Source organism: Vulpes lagopus, chromosome 5 (assembly GCF_018345385.1).
Source record: "Vulpes lagopus strain Blue_001 chromosome 5, ASM1834538v1, whole genome shotgun sequence".
Classification (NCBI taxonomy): domain Eukaryota; kingdom Metazoa; phylum Chordata; class Mammalia; order Carnivora; family Canidae; genus Vulpes; species Vulpes lagopus.
In genome coordinates this window covers 34,506,616-34,515,132 of record NC_054828.1, presented here as the reverse complement: position 1 = coordinate 34,515,132, position 8,517 = coordinate 34,506,616, and the positions used below count along the sequence as shown (strand labels likewise).

The 8,517-nt window shown below is 42.7% G+C and overlaps 1 pseudogene; it reads right to left on the bottom strand.

Moving 5' to 3' along the window:
- Positions 1-3,053: 3,053 nt before the first annotated feature.
- On the bottom strand, positions 3,054-3,843 carry LOC121491630 (annotated as a pseudogene).
- Positions 3,844-8,517: the final 4,674 nt, after the last annotated feature.

Here is an 8,517-nt window from a genome sequence, read left to right as displayed (position 1 = left end):
AGTCTCCTAGCACATCTCTCTGCCATCTTACGTCCAGCTCTTCATTCCTCCAGCAAACATTACTGAATTTTTGTTAAGTGACTAGACATAATGCTAGGCATTGGAGACATCAGGAGTTGAACTATAAAAGATACTCGGCCTTGTGGAGTCCCTCTGCAGATTTGAGTCAAGTGAGAAAGAAGATGGTTGGTTGGAGAGGGTGAATAGACATGTGAATACACAATAAAGAAGCAATGTAGCTAAGCAGAAATGGCCTATTTGTCCAGTTCTCCCAGTGACATATCCAGCCTTTACAGAGTTGTTGTTGTTGTTGTTGTTGTTGTTGTTGTTTTTCCCTCACTCCAAATGAGGTATTTGATTTTTTTTTTCTTTTTTGGTCCAAGGTTTTTATAACTAAAATTTTGAGAACTGTTTTTTTGCACAGAGACGGCAGAGAAAGGGTTAGTAAGCCCCACTTGCCCCAAGCAGTGTCTGAGGCTGAAGAGTGGCAGGCACTCTCGGATTGCCCTGGACAGCCACATCTGCACCCTGTCAGGATTATCAAAATTGCCATGACAATGACCCAAGGGTTCTTCCTTGGATAAACCCTGGATAAACATTCAGCTGATTTCAGCCAGACCCAACCACATGCCCTTGAGGTTTACATGTTGTAAAGAGATGAAGGCAGGGGGACCTAAAGCAAAGGAGAAACAGCCAGCCGAGGCTACTCAACCTTGGAATAATATTTAGCATTTAAAAATGTTGAGGTAGAACTGCAGGAAGTTCCAGGGTAAATTTCAAGTGTCTCAAGGTCTCAGAATTTTTCCTCACATTTGACCAGGGGAGGTATCCCTGTGAAGAACAAATGAATGCACAGACTTTCACTCCCTAAGCATTCTTACTTAGACAGCCTGGTCTTTGCTAGATTGTGATGTCATTCCATTTAGTCTTTTGGGAATCCTGGCCTCTACTTTCTCAACCCTTCCCTTCCTACCCTGGTCTCTGATTCAAACTGAGGGTCAACTTATCTTATCATCCAGATGGACCCACAAAGGCCCAGGAAATAAGGAGACTAAATATTAATCAGTGAAATATCTTTGTCAGAAGAAGGCTGTACTAGATGACCTCTAATTCTGTCCCAACACAAAGGCTCTACAATTCTAAGACTCCTCTCAAAGGAACCCAGCTATTTGTAGGCAAAGCGTGGACCAGAATCCAGACCTATTCCCAGAACCCACTGGAGGAGGAACCCCAGTTCGTTTGGATTTTTCACCTCAAGTTTTCTGTTAAAGACATTTCGCGGGGATCCCTGGGTGGCGCAGCAGTTTGGCGCCTGCCTTTGGCCCAGGGCGTGATCCTGGAGACCCGGGATCGAATCCCACGTCGGGCTTCCAGTGCATGGAGCCTGCTTCTCCTTCTGCCTGTGTCTCTGCCTCTCTCTCTCTCTCTCTGTGACTATCATAAATAAATTTTAAAAAAAATTTAAAAAAAAAAAGACATTTCGCAAATCAAGTTCCACTTTTTAAATGAAAAGCAAATGCCCTGTAAATGGATTTTACTATAAATTCTTAAAAAGGGGACAATGTGGGCAGCCCAGGTGGCTCAGTGGTTTCGCGCCACCTTCAGCCCAGGGCGTGATCCTGGAAATCTGGGATTGAGTCCCATGTTGGGCTTCCTGCATGGAGCCTACTTCTCCCTCTTCTTGTGTCTGTCTGTCTGTCTGTCTGTCTCTCTCTCTTTCTCTGTGTCTCTCATGAATAGATGAATAAAATCTATTAAAAAAAGGGACAATGTTTGTTATAAATTGAATAACTGACCGCTCCTTAATATGTTAATGTAGGATATTTTGATTGGTTTTTTTTTTATTATTGGTTTTGATTCAAGTTCTATCTATATATCCTTGTGGTCATTTTACAGACAGTAAAGCCAAACTCCAAAATGGAGGAGTTACTCCGAGAATATCCTGGAAGAAACTCTGCACTAACATGACTCTCAAATCCCTTTGTCATCCACCCAACACCACAGCCTGGCTCTCCAAGGAACTTCATCTGATCTCTTCACCTTGTCTACATCAGAGCCCAGAGCTCCAAGTTGGCCATAACTTGAGATTTTTTTTTTTAAGCAAGGCTTTCCAACAACCTTGTGCTATATACTAGCATGTAAGAATAGGCCCACGTCCCTGACACACAAAGCCACTCTGAGTTCCCCTAATCCCCAAGCAATCCCCTGCCTGCTGGGTCTCATTGCTTAAAAGGAACATAAGCTCCTCTGACACTGCCCTGGACAAGTGCTGTATATTTGAGAAGACAGGGAAAAAGGACAAGCAGAAAACATCTTTAAGCGCATTATCAGCCTGCTTGATTTCTACAAACTGCCTGACCCCCTTCTCTGGAAGGGAGACCCTTGAGACCACAGGCTGGCAAAGCATGGCCTCCCTCCCTGGGAAGTCTTGAGATGCAGCAACAAACTATTCCTTTTCTCAGAACAGGCAACCCTGCAAACTCACCCTTACTGGAACAAAAAGCATTTAATTATTTTTTTTCTCCCACTTTCCTTTAATGTTATAGCCACGGAATTCATACTGCTTATTGACCAGACCACTCATTTGCCAATTAAGTACAATGTAGCAGCTCTTAAAATGTTGTCAGATGCTGAAGATTATCTCTCTTAAGGGTATCTGACTTTCTCCAAGATATTTGAGTCTTCTCTTTCCCATTAGGCTGTGTGCTGTTGGAAGACTCAGCCAGAGTCTTTTTTTTTTTTTCCATAGGCAGGTGAAACAATTTTATTTCACAGTTGTCTTTAAAACCACAAAGACACTATTTTCTTCATATAAAAACATTAGTACAGATAACTATACGTTCTAGAAAATGATTATATAGACCCTCTCAAAGAAAAATGCACACATTATATGGTTCAGACAAGTTACTTGGGAAAAACACATCTGGACCGATTCCTAAAACATACCAGAAGACCACGCTGCATCTTTTGGTTCAAAGTATAGATTAGTGTCATCAGTAAGGGCTCCTGCATTCTTACATATTTGATAATACACATATAGACTGGTTTGTGACTTAATGCTCCATTGGTTCATCAGCCTTTTCTGCAGGTTCATCCGCAGGTTGAGCAGGCTGTGCCTTTCTCTGTGGTCTTTCTTCAAGACCTTCCAGGAACAGAGATACATCATCACCATCATAAATTGTAAACTCCAAGTCTTTACCAACAATTCCAATGGAAACATTCTTTGTAGTTAGGTCCTGTTCTGCAGGAAGTGTCTCTGGTAAGGCACGTAGACCATGTTTAACCAGTTCATTCAAATTGCACTCCATAAACCCAAACATATGTCTCTCTAAGTAAGTACGAGCTGATTGAGAACGGGCTCCAATGGACATGGCTCTACAGTCAAAATAGTTGGCAGATGGACAGGTTTGGAAAATGCGAGGGCCCATATCATCATAACCAGCAATAAGCAGTCCAACACCATATGGTCTCCGGCCATACTGTTGGGTTGGTATCTGGGTCTTGCTTCTAATTAGAGATACAAGACGAGACAGGAAGAGGTCTGTCAAATACAAATCTGGAATCCAAACACTCCTGGCGCATAAAATTACATAACAGTCTAGCATCAGCAGTAAGTCCCACAACTGAGATACCAATATGGTTATCAACCTGAAGAATTTTCTTCTGATGAGCTGCAAGCTCTGACTGTGCTCTCTTCAATGCAACCAACACTGCATGGGTTTTTGATTTCAGACCAACTGTGGCTGAACCTTGTTTGACAGCTTCCATTGCATATTCAATTTGATGAATCCTGCCCTGAGGGCTCCAAACAGTGATGTCATTGTCATACTGGTTGCGAAACATGGTTCCGGCGCGGTCCCGCTACGGACTCCGGCAGAGGTGGCGGCTTCAGGAGCGTGGCCTACTCAGCCAGTCTTTGCATTACCCACAGTCTTCCTAATGTTTGGGATAGAATTGGCACTCAGTACACTCATTCATCTATGGATGAAGGAATTTTTTAAGGGCTTACAGCCATGATGAATCTCAAGTCTACGAACTAAGACATACCAAAAAATCTACATCTCTATTTTTATTAAATCAATTTCCATTTTGACATCTCATCCTCCTAGAATCCCAATTCCTTGCAAGAACTTCAATCTCAGGCATTACTGGGATCTCCTTCTTCCTCAGGGTCTTTCCAGAATCCAGTAGACTTCCATGGGGCTCAGAAAAACAGGGTGAGGGTCTCCACCCTTCTGTCCATCGTGGTCACTGCTGATATCCTCATAGTCCCAACCCACAGTGAACCTGTAAAGTCTGGTGTGTCTCTGCTTCCATGACCAGCATACAGAAAAGGAATTTTTGCCATTGATAGCATGGGGGCCTAAGGTCAGGCTCCCTAGATGCATCATTCGCCCTCCCCTAAAATCTTGCCGCTGCTTTAGGCAAGGGGCTCTCACATTACTGAGCCTAAGTCCTCACTGGGCTTTCTCCCTGCCTCCCTTCAGTTCTGGTGTCTTATTGGAATCCCAAGGAAATCACTCTCCGCCTCCCCCTCCCCTTGTTGTTCTTCCAGGCATTCCTTAGGCTCTTCCATGGCCACCAAGGCCAATCAGGGCAGTCTCCTACTCATTCCACAGTTAGGAAGCTAATCTGCTTGCTAAAAGGAAGAAGCACTTGGGGCACCTGGGTAGCTCAGTGCTTAAGCGTCTGCCTTCAGCTCAGGGTGTGATCCCGGGAGTCCTGGGATCAAATCCAAGTCCAGGACTCAGTTCCCCGCAGGGAGCCTGCTTCTCCCTCTGCCTCTGTCTCTGACTCTCTTTGTGTCTCTCATGAATAAATAAATAAAATCTTTAAAAAAAAAATAAAAGGAGGAAGCACTCCGTTCTACTTTGGGTCAATGGAGCATAGAACAGAAAAGACCATATACGGAAAGAAAAGCAAAGAGAGACTTTGTATACCATTGGGTTCTTTGGTTGTAAGCATTAAAACTGACTAAAAAATATATATATAGACAAAATAATAATAATTTGTTGGGACAAAAAAACATTGGGTAACGTCCTAGAACTGAAGAAAGATCTGAACGTGCAGTCCTCAAGAAGGACAAGAAAAGAAGAGTTCCAAGAATTTCAGTCAGTATCTCTCAGATGAAAGAAAATGGCTCAGCTCCAGCCGCCACTGGAGATGAAACCCAGGCGAGAGTCTGATGGGCCCAACCCTAGTCATGGGCTTGCCACCTCTTGGATAAGACACTTGAAGGTCAAGGAGTACTCAGATCAATAGGTTAAAGAGGGGACAGAGAGTTCCCCTAAAAGGAAAGCAGAGTGCTGCTACCAAATGAAGGGAATACTAAATTGACAAGATGAACAGTGACCATCATAGACAGAAGAGAGCCTTTCCAGGTAACAAGGCACCAGGGGCATATGTGTATGTGGAGAGAAAAACATCCTCACCCTAGTAATGACATCTGATACTTAAAATGAACTTGGGACAATTGCAGACGCAAAAACCAAGAGCAGGCTGGAGAAAAATAGTACAAATATTAATATAAGAAAATAATCACCCCAGAGAAGACTAGGTGGTAAGAGAAAATATTATCGGCCACACCCTATTGAATCCGGCTACTTGGAAACAGCTGGAAAAGAAAACTATAGACCAGACCAAAAAGAGGACTATTTTCTTAAGAATAAATATTTTATCAGTTATCTTGAAAGAAGTAACTTAAGAGTTATTCGAGAATACCACTCCAAAAACATACGTCATCGCTGTGTAATAATGTCTAGGCTACCTATATAGGAAAAGACATATAATTCTCAATTACATGTGAGTTCAACTATTGTCAACTAATTTCTTTATGGTCTTCACAAAATCCCTAGTTAAAGAATCCATCCTGTTGTTACTAAACATTGATACCATGACTGGATATCATTCCAGGGAAGATTCTGAACACTAAAGTGGACAAAACCAGGTAAGTATTGGCACTTAGAAATGATGTCTCAAGATTTATTTCTCTGTATATGCACTGTGCATGCATAAAAACTGAAATGTAGAATTTTGAAAACAAAAATGCTATGTCAGGGCAGTATTTCTCAGGCTAATATCTGACACATCAGCTCTCTGAGATGTTCCTGAGGAAAAGAAAAGAATGAGATTTTAATTAAAAAAACAGAAACTAGAAACTAGAAGTCTCCTATTAGGAGACCACTAAGGTAGCTCATTGACCAGGTACTGAGGACCATGATAAGAAGTGACCATGAAAGCAAAACAGAAACAAAAGCTATAGAAAAGCTGAGTGAGGTATCCCATCTGGGAAGTAAATCATCAAGTAGTGGCCCAGGACCTAGAGGTCGTATCTCTTTATTCTCAACCATAAGCTTTTTTTCCTTTTCAAGAATAAGTCCTTCATGGGATGCCTGGGTGGCTCAGTGGTTTAGTGCCTGCCTTCTGCCCAGGGCATGATCCTGGAGTCCTGGGATCAAGTCCTACATCAGGCTCCCTGCATGGAGCCTACTTCTCCCTCTGCCTGTGTCTCTGCCTCTGTGTGTGTGTGTGTGTCTCTCGTGAATAAATAAATAAAATCTTTAACAACAACAACAAAAAGAATAAATCATTCACAATTATCATATGGTTTCACTGATACGTGGAATATAAGAAACAGTGCAGAGGATCAGAGGGGAAAAGAAAGAAAACTGAATGGGAAGTCATCAGAGAGGGAGACAAACCATGAGAGACTCTTAAGTCTAGGAAACAAACTGACAGTTGCTGGAGGGGAGGGAGGTGGGGGGATATGTAATTGGGTGGTAGGCATTAAGGAGGGCACATGATGTGATGAGCACTGGGTGTTATACACAACTGATAAATTACTGGACACTATATCTGAAACTAATGATGTACTAATATTGGCTAATTGAATTTAAATTAAAAAAAAAAAAAGAATAAGTCATTCAGCAATGACATGGATAAATCTCAGAATAATTATGCCGAGTGAAAGAAGCCAGACCAAAAAAAAAAAAAAAAAAAAGAGTATATGCCATATGATTGATTCCATTTATATAAAATTCTAGAATATGCAAACCAATCTATAGTGATAGAAAGCAAATCAGTGATTGGCTGGGGATGAGAGGGTGGTATGGATGGGAAAGCAGAGGTCTAAATTACAAAACAATGGGGGAAACTTTTGGTGGTAATGGATATGTTCATGCTCTTGATCGTAGTGATAGTTTCACATGTGGTGATGTCAAACACATCAAATTATTTATATATCAATTAGACCATGCTAAGCCTCTTTAAAAAAAAAAAAAGAATATGTGAGTTTTAATCTATAACAAAATTTCTCAACCTCTGCACTACTGACATTTTGGGCCAGGTAATTCTTTGTTAGGGGACTGTCATACATCGCCTGCTGTTTGGCAGCGTCCCTGGCTTCTACCTACTACTATGATAACCAGAAATGACTCCAGACATTGCCAAATGTCCTCTGCTGGGAAGGGAGGAAAAGGGAGAAACACTCCCAGTTGAGAACACATGTCTCCAAGAATTCAGCAAGTTGCAAAGGAGGTAAGGAAAGAGACCATCCCCAGGGAATCCTTTTGGACTGAGCCATCAGTACAGTGAACTGCACAGAGCTGCAAGCTAGCAGGCAGGAGCAGGTGCAGCTGGAGCCTGTGAGGCTCCTGCTGGGAATGCCATGAATGCCCCAGTCAGTGCTGGACGACAGAGAAGGCTCCGACAATAGCAAAGACTCAAGGGAAAAGTGAGAAGGATGTAAATATTAAACTTGAGCTTGTTTATATTTCCCTGAGTACTTTTATGCATATTATCTCATGGATCATTACAAGGTGTGTGCAAGGAGGAGAGAGGTGGATATTGCTCTCCTCACATTCTAGACCTAGAAAGACTGTCCAGCAGCCTCTGAGCTCCTAGGTCACTGAGCATAGTGTCAGCAAAGGACAGTCAGGTAACCCCTCACCTAGTTAGAGCTGCCAGATAAAAATTCTGAAGGACTATGATTAAGGATTCTCAATCTCTAATGGCAATCCAACAAGTAACAGGCTGTAAAATGCGGGTGAGAGGGCAGCCCGGGTAGCTCAGCGGTTTAGCGCCACCTTCAGCCCAAGGTGTGATCTTGGAGACCTGAGATCGAGTCCCACGTCAGGCTTCCTGCATGGAGCCTGCTTTTCCCTCTCTCTCTCTCTCCGCCCCCCCCCCCGCCCCCGTGTCTCTCATGAATAAATAAATAAAATCTTTTTAAAAAATGCAGGTGAGGGATGTAGTTTAGAAAGTTTAGCTTAGGGAAACATTTCTGAGGTGAGTCTTATCAGACAAAGAATGTATGACTGAAGGATGTTGAAGAACATCCTCTTCTGCTGCTTAAAAATAGGACGAACTCACTTCACTGGGATGACTTGAAGCTCCTGCCAGAGGCAGGAGGATAAATCAGAGGGCGGTGCCCAGCCCCTCCAGCCCTGTGAGTCTATGCACAATAAGAGGAGATAATTCAGGAGTGAGGGACCGAAGGCCATTTGATGTGAGATTTTG